The sequence below is a fragment of the Furipterus horrens genome, unplaced genomic scaffold (genome assembly GCF_987537825.1).
Source record: "Furipterus horrens unplaced genomic scaffold, mFurHor1.1.pri manual_scaffold_12, whole genome shotgun sequence".
Taxonomy (NCBI): Eukaryota; Metazoa; Chordata; class Mammalia; order Chiroptera; family Furipteridae; genus Furipterus; species Furipterus horrens.
Genome location: NW_028327182.1, coordinates 13,023,176 through 13,037,751, shown reverse-complemented (window position 1 = coordinate 13,037,751; position 14,576 = coordinate 13,023,176).

Genomic DNA, 14,576 nt, shown 5'->3' with positions numbered 1-14,576 from the left:
ATACTCCATAAAAATGGTTGTATTCTTAAAAATAAAGTTCTTTTTTTATGGTTATAAACCATGTGTTAAATAAATGGAATATCTGTAATAGCTCTATACACAATTTATTTATTTTTTATGAAGGTACTTTGCTGATGAACATAAATATGTTTATATATGAGATAAATTATAAAATCTGCTTGGAATTGCTATTTGAGACTTCAGTTTGTAGGGTGTAGGGGTTATGAGAAAAAATATTGTTCTTAGGGAGACATCATTACCACAACCTCACACCTTTTATTACCAAGAATTTGAAAATTTGGATCAGGAAGTAAAGGAAGGAATGCTTATTCGATATAATGTTTCAAAATGAATTAGCAACTCTATGACCTTGAGTGAAGGCCAGAATGATCGTAACTTCAGTGGATCATGAGGCATATCTTAGAACTGACTGAACATTTATCCTTTATTAGATATTTAAAAGGTTCCCACTCTGTCAAGTCCTGGGACTGATTATATAGAAGTAACAAGACTATATATATATATATATATATATATATATATATATATATATATATATATATATATTATACACATATATTATATATATAGTTTAATATAATTTTTAGAATACCTTAATTTAAGCTTAACAGATTAAATTATTTAATAATTAAACAGTAAACTCCTCCTGCTTTATACATCTCTATACTTCGCAAATGTGAATATATTCAAATTATAATTTATTTTTAGGTTGTATATCTACATTTTAGTTGTCTTTTTTCAGATAAAAATAACATTTATGATTTTTCAGAAGTTATATACACATATGTATACACAAAAATTTTCAGGAGATATATATATATATTATACACACACACACAAACATTTAACTTACAGTGTGATTCAGAGTTTTTATATTTTTACAAATAGTTACAATGATGAAAATAATGCCAATAAAAATAGGGTTCAAGGCAATAGATTAATATCACATTGAATTTTTTAAAATTCCCTAATGAGAGACAAAACCTTTACATCTGAAAATTGTATAAATAAATAGCTTGTAATTTATTGTACATCTAAAGACAAATGGAAATCTTCTCACTACCTGTTATTTTGATAATAAAATTATTCAAATATCATTTTACAGCTTTAGTATTCAGAAGAATAAAAATTTGTTATTTAAATGGACATATTTGGGAAGTTATAGTCATACAGGAAAATTAGACACAAGACAAAGAGTTCTTATATTCTACCCTCTCTTTTCACACATGTTGCATTAGTGTGATGCATTTGTTACAACTGATAAACTAATATCGATACATTATTTTCATTTAAGTCCATAGTTGATAGAGGGTTTACTCTTTGCATTGTACAGTTTTGGGTTTGACCTACCCATGTTACTTATTCATCATTACTGTAGAATACAGAATAATTTCGGTCTCTCCAAAATGCCCCAGGTGTTGGCTATTGATCCTTTCACCCTCACCTGAGGCACTGGTGACCTTTGATATCATCACTGTCTTTATAGTCTTGCTTTTTCCAGCATTGTCATATAGCTGGAGTCATATTGTGTGCGGCTCTTCTTTCCCTTAGTGCTATGCATTTAAGGTTCCTTCATGTTCTTTCATGATTGAATAGTCTTTTCTCTTTATTGTTCAATAATATTCACAATGCATGTAACCACAATTCGTTAATCCATCCATTTATTTGCAGAGACCTTGTTTGTTTTCATTTTTTTGTCAATTAAATGGAGAGAGTTAATAAATCCTGGTTTATATCTCCTACAATGAAAAATTGAAATATATGCTCAATATGTTACTATTTATGATTTAAATTCTTTAACATTTTGGTTATACTCTTTTAGAAAAAAAAGACATTCATCTTTTTTTCAGAAACTGTATGTGTGTGTATTGTGAGTTGGTCTATTTTACTCATTCTTTATCAATATTAAAATGTGTTCTTTACTACTGTAACTTTATGTCAAGTCTTGAGTCAGGTTGTGTAAGGCTCTACAATTAAAAAAAATGAAAATTTTGGGTTTCCCTATACCTTAGAATAGTTGATAATTCTCAAAATAACTTACTATAGTTTTTATTTGGATTGCACTGGATCAATATATCAGCTACTGGAAAGCTAGCATATTAATAACATCGATTCTTACTATCCATGAACCTACAACAACACTCCATTTATTTAGATCTACTTTGTCTCATTTATTAGAGTTTTTCATTTTTCTTAAATCATGGCACATATATTATTAAATTTAGTTTTTTGTGTGTGTGTTAATCTAAATGATACAATGTTTATTTTCAAATTATTATTGTTTATTGCTTGTGTATAAGAAAGTAATTAACTTTGGCAAGTTATCCTTATATACTGAAATCTTATTATACTTGCTACTTTGTTCTAGTAGTTTTTTTGTTTGTTTTGTTTTTGTTTTTTATTACTTGGAATTTTCTAAAGAAAAAACCCTCCCATCTGTGAACAAAGAGTTTTATTAACTTCTGTTCCTAATATGATAGAAGCTGTGGGTCTGATTATTCTTTAACAAGTTAAGGAAGTTCTCCTTATTTCTAATTTTCTGAGAGTACATATAATAAATGGATTTTAGACATTTCTTCAAATAATATTTTTGCACCTATTGATATGATATGATTTTTTTAGCCTGTTGATTTGATTGATTACCTTAATTGATTTCTGAATGTGTAACCAGCCATATATAACTTAAAAAAAAAAAACTTGGTAAAATACGGTTTTTCTAAATTAATAAATACTATTGTCATGATTACTTCATTTTGTTGTTAGCTTATTATTTTTATATTTAACAAATGTTAATTTTTATTGACAAAACAAACTTGTGTGGTGTGTATGCATGTGTGTTTATACATCCTCTCAAAATTTTGTATCACAATGTTAAATAAAAAAGAAGTAATGAGTAGTTAATCTGTAGTGATATTAAGTATAAGGGCAAAGCTTCCATATCTACAGTTTTTTCCAAGAAGTTATTATTTCAGTGCTGAAAATATTTTAAAGGGTTGCATACATGTAGCAGCTCTTTAAAAATGAAAGGAAAAGGGATAGAGTTAATATATCACTGTCTTCTGAGTTAAGTAATTACAAAAGCAAATATCTGGGAGGCCTCCTAAAATGTGATGCTACATGCCTTCCTTTATGCTTCATATTTGTCAGACATTTACTTGCTTTTATGCTTCACTCTCTTGAAATTGAATTCCCACTCTTCATGTGCATCTTGTAATCACAGAGGGTCTGACATTTAAGGGAGTAAATAGTCTCTCTTCCAGGTGATTAATGAAAAGCCATAAATCCTCTTAGCCTCTGATGAATAGTAACAGATGCTTCACATCTTGTGGCATCAGAGCATTAGAGCAGACCACTAACTGAAAGAAACTGGACCTTTTAATAAATATGTTTGCATCCAGAAGTGTGGAGTATAATATTTATAGATCCTAAGGAAATACCTTACACAGAGATGTATACTGTTATTCTTCAGTGGTTCCATATTGATGAAAAACTTTGGAAGAAAATTGCATAGTGGAAAGTCAATAAGAATAAATGCAAGCCACATTTTTTACCCTAGAAGTGGGAGAAGCATATTTCAAGCAGTTGCTGTATCCAAAGCAGCAGGTCTCTTTAGACCAGCATGGGAATGACCACCCTGGCAGACAGGGTGATGAATAAATTAGGTGGCATTTTGTGAGGCGCAATGACCAACGATAATTTTGTGAAGCAATTGTTTTGGTCCCATTCAGACTGTTTCTTAAGAAGACATGGAATTATCTTGAATTTTAGCTTTTTGAAATACAGAATGAAAAGTAATAAAATATAACAAGATTCTAGTTAGCTAGGATGGAGAGCTGGCAATCTCATTAGCAATTATCTTCATCTTATACTGGTCAAGTTATTATTTATAAGCCAATTAGAAGATACTGTGTTCTTAATGGAAGATGTTAATGTACCCAGAGATTTAATCTATTGCTAGTCTGAATGAGTTAGGAAGGATCACCTGCTATATCTTTCCACAGACACCTTCCAATAGTCCAGTAAGTGAAAACACTGGATTGTGTATAACATAAAACATCCATCTGCTTCAGTGCCTTATTTTATCAAGTTCAGCTATGTGGATGACTATTAATAATATTTGGGTGACGACTAACAATATGTGACTAGTCCTATTAAATTGGCACACTATGAAGGGTATTTTCTTTTTACAAAAAGTTAAAATGGTTAACTTATATTATTCTGAATGAATTGTGTAGAAGAATGGGATATTGAGAAATTAAGACTATCCAATATAAGTATAAGGAAACACTGCTTATCCTGTTGTTCATCATAAAATAACTTATAGTATCTCATTTTGTAAGGTAATTTTAATTGGCACCACAAGAAGCAAGCGGGGATCTCCAAGGAGGAGTTCAAGTTGATGTAGGGGATGCTCTTCTCTATCCGTTCATTTGTCGGCAAGATGTTCCTGCTCGACATGAAGGATGACTTCATGTCCTTCCAGACCAGCCATTACAAACTCCATTACTACGAGACACCCACTGGAATCAAGGTTGTCATGAATACTGACTTGGGCGTGGGACCCATCGGGAATGTGCTGCGCCACATCTACAGTGCACTGTACGTGGAGCTGGTGGTGAAGAATCCCCTTTGTCCGCACTGCCAGGGCTGGCTGAAGGAAGCACCCTACTTCACCCCTATGGAGAATCTCTGTCTCCCTGTCCCTCCAACCCTTCTAGCCCCCCCCCCCCAGGCAGCCCACCCTGGTACCCTCCCCATCACCTCCAAACCAGGACCTCTCTAGTTTTATCCTCTACCAGGTGCCTTGAGAAGTACAGAACAAACTTTTTGTCACCCTCAAGGGAAAAAAAAAAATGTACTTTTAATACAATAGAATTTATCGTGTCCAATATTATATCACTAATTGCTTTTGGTTGTTGCTGTAATTGCTGACGGACTCCCACTGATCTCTACTTCCTGATACTGACACTTTGCGTGTTCTCCTCCCATACTACAGAGGACTGACTTGTGTAACTTACACCGACTGGAAGTAATGGCAGAGTGTGATTTCTGAGGTTATAGAAGACATGATGGTGTAGACCTTTGTCTCTTGGATCCTTGGGTCTGGAGAAGCCAGCTGCCGTGGCATGAGGACCATCCAATAGTGCCGGCGAGAGGTACACACGACAGAGAACTGAGACCTCCTGCCAACATCCGTAAGGATGAGCTATGGAGGAAGCAGATCTCCGACTCACAGTCAGAATTTCAAAGCTCTACAACCCAGTCCATTTCTTGGCTATATATAACCTAAGAAGAGACCCAGAGACAAAGTTGCCTTTGAATTCCTGACCCATAGAAACAGTGAGTAATAAATAGTTATTATTTTAAGCTTCTAAGTTTTTGTATAACTTGTATCTATTACATGTCATTCTTTGTGTTGGCTTCTGGAAATAAAATGGTGAGCAAGGAGAGAAACGACATGGTGCTGTGAGCTCATGGTCTACTAGGGAAAACAGGCTTACTTTGAGTAACTGAATAGATAAGTATTAATATGCAAGTGCTTGAAAAGGGGTATGAGATAAATATTTGAATTTGTCCAGGAGGAACTTAATACTAATAAATAAATTTGTGTTTTCCACTCAAAGAGAAGAGAGGAGTCATTTCTGGAAAGAGAGTATCGTGTGCACAATGTCTGAGGGTTATAAATCAGGGCACATAGTGAGACCAGAGAAGGATGAGAAGGCTTTGTTTATGGTGATTCATTACACTTCATAAAGACATATAATTAACTTTTGGAGCCACTGTTGTAAAAATATGGTTTTTTTGACAGACACACAGATAGAGAGCAGAATGGCAGAGGGGGTGGGGGGCATAGGAGGAAAGGGCATGGAGACATTAAACAAAAGGGAGTGGACACCAGTGTGGTGATTGCTGGGGGGAAGGGGTATAAGGGAACTAAATGGTAATGGAAAAAGTACAATTAAGATTGGATTAAAAAAAGAAAACATTTCCAAAAGACATATTCCAAACATATCTTTTCAAAAGAACTGTCATTTGGAAAAAAACTGAATCATACCGTAAAAATATTTAAAAAAAAAAAAATCATTGTAAACATTGTGTAGATAAAGGAGTAATACAGATTAAAGCAATCAGAAGACCTATGTTATAGTACAGATAAAGGCTAAATGTAAAAAAAAGAAAAAGAAAAAAAAGATTTTTGAAAGAAAATCCAACTCCAGAAGTTTCTCCTTGAGCATTAGTAACAGACTGTGGCAAAATACCAAACATGCGTTATTTTTACAAAATTATTGTGTGCAACAATAAAAAGCAAATGTAATTATTTAATTATTAAGATATTTCATTTTAATATCTGTGATAACATTTTAAAGAAACTGTCTGCAATTATGTTAGGGAGCAGCTAGGAATGAACGGCCTGAGGGGAAATAAAGCAGGACCCCTGCTATTACAGTCTAATAAAGTACTTAAAACTGGAGGCTAGAAGCCAAAGGGAGACACAACTCCCGCATTCACCCAGCAGTCCTGAGCCTGGTCTGATAAGACTGCCAGGTGCTCTGAACATCACAAGCAAAACTACTTGTTTTGCAGGAGGCAGGGAGTCTTTGAAAGTCAGTGTGTATTGTCTCTACTAGCTGGGGAGGACAATTCTGAAACTGGGTATTAATTTCAAGGTTTAAAGGAGGGAGAGGGTGAGGGGGAGCATGGAAGCTGACTAAAGTATGTAATTTCTGACCCCAACAGTCGGGGCTCTGGGATTAGCTGATTGCCCACCTGGAGCTTTGACTCAAGTGTATAGAACAAATTTACTAACAACTTCCTTTCCTGTATACATAGTGTATTTAGACTGCCCAGGGCCTGCTTGCAGCTTTCTGCTTTTATAGGGTTCATAAGTAAACTTGTTATTTCATTTCCACCACACTTTATCAAGGTTCTGTATGACAAAGTACCTATCACATTAATGTATACTTTCTAAATTAAAAAAAAAAATTAAATGATTACTAACAAACTGGGGGGAAAAAAATCAAACAAACAAAAAAAAAAAAAGAAATAAACCAAAAAGTTATTCAGTACAAGAAAATTTACTGACTAAAATATGTCTTAAGGATCTATTTTATCACTTAAAAACATGCAAAATATTCTGGTCCTGGTAGAAAATTAAAATACTCTAATATTTTCAAAACTAAAATTCATTGCAAAACAGATAGCTTAAAGTTAGGACTTGACACATTAACAAGAAAAGTTCTAACAAATTTAATAAAGATATATAAAAGTCTTACAACATAGTTTTTAGAGAAAAATGATATTATTAAAATTATAAGAAACAAAATCAATTATATGAACTCTGTCTGAAAAAAAGTCTAACCATTGTTAATATAATGAGAACAATTTGCACAATATTGATGTAACCTGGCAGCCAAGGAAAGTGGACTAGTGTATGTATGCGTGTGTGTGAACAATGATGACTTCACTGTACTAGTCAGTAGGGGTAGTAGACACCAATGACTGACAATATGTACAGCACTTGCATTTAAAATGACTAAGCAAATAGAGCAATGGATCTGCATCAAATTTTGTGTTACGCTTGAACATGTCTCCATGGAAACTATTTGGATGACTCAGAAGACCACAGCTATGGGCAACCAGTGATTGGCAGCTTCATCACGACAAGGCGCCCACTCATGCATCACATCTCATGTAGTTTCTTGGGAAAACATCAAATCATCCAGGTGACTCAGCCTACCTCAGATTACACACTCTGAGACTTCTCGTTTTTCCTAAAACTAAAATCACCTTTGAAAGGGAAGAGATTTCAGACCGACAGTGAGATTTAGGAAAATTTAACCAATGGGGTAGCTGATGATGATTGGGAGAACTGTGTGAGGTCCCAAGGTGCCTATTTTGAAGGGGACTAAAATGTCATTGTTTTATGTACATGGTTTCTTGTATCTTGTATCTTCAAGAAATGTCTCTATTTTTTATATTATGTAGTTGGATACTTTCTGGACAGATCTCTTATTTTTATATTATTTGATTCATTAGGAAGCTATTCAATTAACATTAATACTACCTATATAATATTTCAGAACACAATAAATTACTTTTATTTTACATACAGGCATAACTGTTGGTAGATATCTTGAAAAGATTCATTTTTTTCATTTGCCTTAAGTTTATTCCAAATTATTATTTTTGAATATTGGTAAATGGTAGTTTTAACAATTTTTAGAATTATTATTTTATAACGTATCTTTTCAAGAAGAGAAGGTGTATCAAAAGCAATTACAGTTGAGTATAGAACAGCATCTACTTATTAACATCTTTGTTTAATTTGTCAAATCTGAACCGAATATTTAAAAAGACACCTTCAGTTAAACTACCCTTTCATGGGTTATTTTCTCCCTTGTTCTATATCCTTTGATTATTTTAAAAGCCCTTCGAATACAGTTTATAAATAAAATACAATCACAGATGTAGTTAGTACCTTGTAAAAGAATAGAGTGCATATTTACATTCTTGTTATTATCTTTAAGAGTCTATAATACTCTGAAGATGATATGCTAAGAAACTTAAAACCCAGTGTTGTAAACATGGGGTTTATAACATCCTATTATATGTCAACCATCTATTGCATAATCCTCATCTCTAATAAATTTATCAAATAATTCTATTTTAAGTTGCAAGACAATGTCACCACTCTTACACAATATAATATGTTTAAGAAAACAGAAAAAATTTTAGGTACTCTGTCTTCTGCTGTTGTTCTAAATCATCTTCACCAAGGTACTGTGATTGCTCAGTAAAATGCAGTTTTGATTTCCAAAACTCTGTACCATAGTGCATCCCACCAATAATATATATGTTACTTGAATTTCTCAACCTCATCAACATGTATTATCTTTTAATTGTTTTTTGATAGTAGCCATCCTAACAAGTGTGTGGTGATATCTATCTCATTTTGTTTTGTGATTTGCATTTCCCAGATGATTGGTGATACTGAACACCTTTTTATATATGTGCCGGCCATTTATATGTCTATCTGAAGAAATGTTTATTCAAGTACTTAGCCCACTTTTTAAATATGTTATTATTATTATTATTATTTGCTATTGAGTTTTAGGAGTTCCTTACATTCTGTTTAAAAAAGTGAACTCATTTTCAGATATGAGGTTGAAAAATACATTCTCACATACCATAGGTTGCCTTTTCACTTTTTTGATTGTTTCTGTTGTGTGCAGCAGCTTTTTAGTTTGAAGAAGCCCTGGCTATCTATTTTTACTTTTACTGTCTGTGCTTTTTGGTTTCATATCTATGAAATCACTGCCAAGACTAATGTCAAGTATCTTGTCTTCTATGTTCTTCCTGGAGTTTTACAGTTTCAGAGCTGATGTTATATTGAAATCAGGGTCTTAAAGAAATGTTAGCACCCTATGACTATTATACCAATGTTTACAATAGCTAAGAAGTGGAAACACCCTAAATATCCATGGATGAATGAATATATTTTTTAAAATGTAATATATATAAATTATTATTATTTAGTCTTAAAAAAGAAAGAAATTCTGCAATATAGGACAACCCGGAGGAACTTTGAAGATGATATGCTAAGTGAAATAAGCCATTCACAGGACAAATGCTGAATGATTTCACTCACATGAAGTACTTAAAATAGTCAGATTCATAAGAGCATACAGTAGAATGGTAGTCCCCAGGAGTTGGATGGGGGGGGTAAGGGAACTGCTAATCAACATATATAAAGTTCTCATTACGTAAGATGCATAATTTCTAGAGATCTACTGTAAAACATTTTGTTTATAGTTAGCAAATCTGTATTGTGCACTTACAAATATGTTAACAGAACAGATCTCATATTTAGTGGTCTTACCACAATCCATTTTTTAAATGTAGCTTTTCATATAATGGAATAATCAAATATTTCCATGTTATATTTATAACTCTTATATCCAATAATTAGACTTTGGAATATAGGAAATGAGCTAATGCTTATTTACGATTAATATTATTTTTAAATGATTTAGTCCACGAGCTGACTCAGTGATTAAAGAATATTTAGAATACAGATTTTTTGTAATACTGCTATGCCAGAGGAAAATCAGTAATCTGAAGCAGCTAATTACCTTAAATATGATTGTTGATATATATTTGAGAGTTTACTATGCATATATTCCTCTACTAAATGTGGGAACACGAGGAAGTGTAAAATATATCTCCTGACATCAAGGTTTTGCAGTCTCGAGGCAGTTACTGACTAATGACAGGAGAATAAATAACAACGTAAAAGAGTAAATACTGATAGGTAATAACTGTTGATGATATTGAGGCAGGGCTCATTGAGAGGGGGTTTGCCGGCAGAGCCTTTTAGAGATAGCAGTAATGACATAAATCAGACACAGTGTGGTAGTGTACACAAAATGTTCTGAGAAAAATCTGTAGGTCGTTGTGGCTAAAGAATGAAATACGGAGGAGGGACAACCAGAGGATTTGGGAAGTCGAAAGGGATCAATTTTTCAGTCTCTAAATACAGTGTAAAATAAGTTATTCATTAATCTGTGTTTAATCTTGGATCAATAGTTCAAACATACTTGTATGTAATTTAATTGTTGATAACTGGACAAAAAGCAATCTTGGAATTATGCTGATCTCTCACTCATCTGATATATCCCAAATTTATTAAGAAGTTTGATGAAAATGTCTCCTCAGGATTTTTTGGACTTGTCTTATTTTCCTTCATGAGACCGGTCACCACCCAAATTCTGTATAGTCTATTAATGGTTCAATTTTCTAAATCTTTTTTCTTCCTTATGTCTCTTCCATATTCCTAGTATGTATCTTACTCTTTCCTTCATGATCGTTTATCTAAATCCACTATATTCATCTTTTCTCCCATTTCCAGAAACCTTCCCTGATTCTACGCTTTACCAGAGTGTTTCTTCACATGTGGCCCATGGATCAACTGCTCCCTCATCACTGTATCAAAATGCCCATTTATTCACTGCAAGTGCTATTTTCTAAAACATTTAATGCTCTACAATGCCTAACGCTATCATTTGCTCTCAGTACAGTGAGTTGGACTTATTGAAGTGGTAAGCTTCAATGATATTTTGTAATCAAATGTTAAACTATTGGAAAAACTCAAATGTCAAGACATTTCTATAAAAAAAACAGTTCTGTTCCATGAGCTGTCAGTTTTCAGAAATTTCTTCTCTAGTTATGGTATTTGATTAACAAACCTTATTACTATTATAAAAACATGATTCTATCAAGGCAAATTGTTGCATTGCTTTCATTATCTCAGTCTAGTTATGATCTCCAGACATGATAGAAGGTTCTTGGTTTCTTAATAGAATTCTGGTCACTCTAGGTTAACAAGAAGTATTAGCATGGACGTAGATGATGAAATACAGGTCAGGAAGCCCAACTCTTCCTGCAAAGACAACCCTGTCACAACCCAGGCTTCCCAGCAGCACTGCCCAAATTTCATTTTGACCCACATTGGATACGTAGGGTTCTAAGTGTCCAGGAGAGAACAGCTTCAATACAGGTGTTGGGAATATATCAGTAAGTGAATAACTGGACAACCATCCACTCATGTTATTCACTCCCATGGTGGTAACTCATTTGACACCACTCCAAGCCTGCATGATTTAAACTTTATTTTTATTGTTGACACTATTACAGAATGTCTTCATCCCCACCCTCCGCCCTTTGCTCACGTCCGCCCAGCCCACACTCCCCCTTCCCTCTCTTGTCCATGTCCATGGGTCATGCGTATATATTCTTCAGGTAATCCCTTAACCTCTTTCATCCTGTCCCCTGACCCCCCTCTCCTTGACAGTTGTAGATCTATTCCCTGTATCTATGACTCTACTTCTAATTGATTGGTCAGTTTATATTGTTCATTAGATTCCACATATAAGTGCGATCATTCTTAAGTGCTCATTACTTCAGTCTGCATTACCCCAATTCCAACTTTACCAGTAAACAGAAATGAAAAAAACCTGTCAAAACAAGTACAAGAGCAATCTAATAATGAAGAAAATATTGCTTAAGGGAAGAGGAAATGAGAGAGCGTAGCTTGCACTAGATGCATATATTACTTAAGAGTTTTTTTTTTCTTCTTTGATTTCAAAATTAAAAAATTAAATAAAATAGAAGCAGAAATCTTGTTGTTTACCACAGTAGTGGTTATGGTCAAAATAGGATTTCTTCATAAGATCCCCTCAATCTTTCTTTCATGTTATATCAGAATATCTTTTGTTATTCTATAAAACATTGTAACATTTTTTAAGTTATTAAAACTGCATAAATTATTATTTTGATTTTTTTCATAAACATAATATATTTCTTATCTTTTGCAAATATAAATTCTCCTTGGATACGGCACATACTTTTCATTTACCACTTAGTATTTCTAGATATTGTTTTCTTAAACTAGCCAGATATCTTGACAGACTCGTTTAGAAAAAGGATGATTCATTTAAAAATCTTTACGGGCTAATTATCTGTATGTTTATACTTTTTTCTTGCCAACCTTCTTTTATCTTTATAGCACACTCAACTCTGGATAAGAGGAGAAATGTTAAGAGATCCAACACAGAACAGTCAATGGAAGTTTTATTAGCAGCTAAGATTCTTCTCTGTTTTTAAAGTTGATATTATGAACTATAGTTAAGTTTGAGAAAATAGATACACTTAATCTAAAGATGTTATTTCCTGTCAAACTAATGAAAGATTGGAGTTCATTTATACTGCAAATCTCTTACAATCAATTATGAGTTTCTTTTATTATAGTATTTAAACTTCCAGTGAATTAAATTCTGGCTCCAAATGTTGATTTTTGAAAAGATAATAAAAAAATCTCTAAAATTTCATGAAATTCAGATGAAGAAATCCTTACTTTCATCTTCATTTTTCCTGGGACTTTATATGTAATGTAAACAATATACTTTATTATTTTTTTTCTTTAAACTTTTAAGTTTACCATCTCTAATTAATTCAGTCATAACGACTGATAAAGTGTCCATAGAACCTGCAAATCTGTGATTTAAATGCATGTCATTCATCCCAGCCAAGACACTACTCTATATTCATTTAAACTTTCTAACCAATACTTGTTTTCTGAATGAAATCTACAATTAGGATCCTCACATGTCTTTACATATCAGTTAATAACTTCTAGTCACAATAGGTTGAGTCTTTGATAATTTTTAAGAGCTCCAACAATTGAATGCATTTACTTTTAGTCTATTTGATGTTTTACTGCCATATGTGTGACTCATGCATCAGAGAAAAGAGTAACAAAAAATGCACTTGAAAAGACTAAATGCCCTGGAATGAAACACTAGTCTCAGATCAATTTTAATTTCCTTTGAATTAATACCAATTACACAATTATGTGCCACTGCATTATTATTTTACTAAATTCCAAAGCAAAAGACTGATTATCAGAGAAGTTAATTTTCAAGTGAAAAGGTCAAGGTCATTTGTAATTATTTTTCTTTAGAATTCTATTCTTCCAGGGTTAAAAATATGTTTTGTGGAGGGAGGAAAATCAGCTAAAGAAACTTAAATATAGTGAGGCACTTTCATCTGGAACTTTGCTGAGAAGGGTACAGAAATAAAGAAAAGACAGTGTTAACTTGAACAAAGGCAACAGGAAATTTGATGAACTAAGACCCTGTAGTAAAACTAAAGTCTAATCACATCCGGATATGTTATAAGATAAAGATCTGGACATAACTTGATCATTAGGCATCAATGGTAATGGGTTTGGGGGCCTGTGAACTGTATACATATAATTTTGAAAGTTTATTCTCAGATTATTTTACATATCTTTATACATAAACATGTATATGCATGTTCATTGGGTGTTCAATTTTTAAATATATCTAGAAAGCTGAAACTAACATTTTCCCTGAATATCGGCACCATGAATCATTACATTTCTTATTTTCATGGACTCTGTATTCCACGAGTATGGAACAAGATGAGAGTTAGAAAGAATATTATTTTCTATAATTTATAAATTAATTATTTCTTATGTTTTTTTCTTTTTGTATACAGAAACAACACACAGCACTTTACCCATTTTTCGTGTATGTACACTTTCTATTGAAGAGCAAACAGTATCTAACTCAGTAAGTATTGCATTCCTGAAGAGTGACGTTTTTCTCATTTCTCTCATCTTTCTCTCATATATTTCTTCTATTCCTTCCAAACTGTGAATATTTGTCTTCTTTCCATCCTAATATAAACAAAAGAAATGAACCATCAAGGAGTGGATTTGTCATAGAATCCAGCAAAAGCTAAAAGTACTTTTATATAAAGAGAACACATTGCATATTCTAAAAAAGCAGACATACTAATTTATAATTAGATGATAAATTTGAGAAATTATGTTGTCCTTTTTCTTCTGAATCATAAGTGATAATTACATCATTTTCTTTCAATTTTTTCCAAACTTTGTGTATTTTTTACCTAGTTTTTGCCTTACTATATAAAAATGTATATGCTTCATAAAGAAATATATGTTTAATACT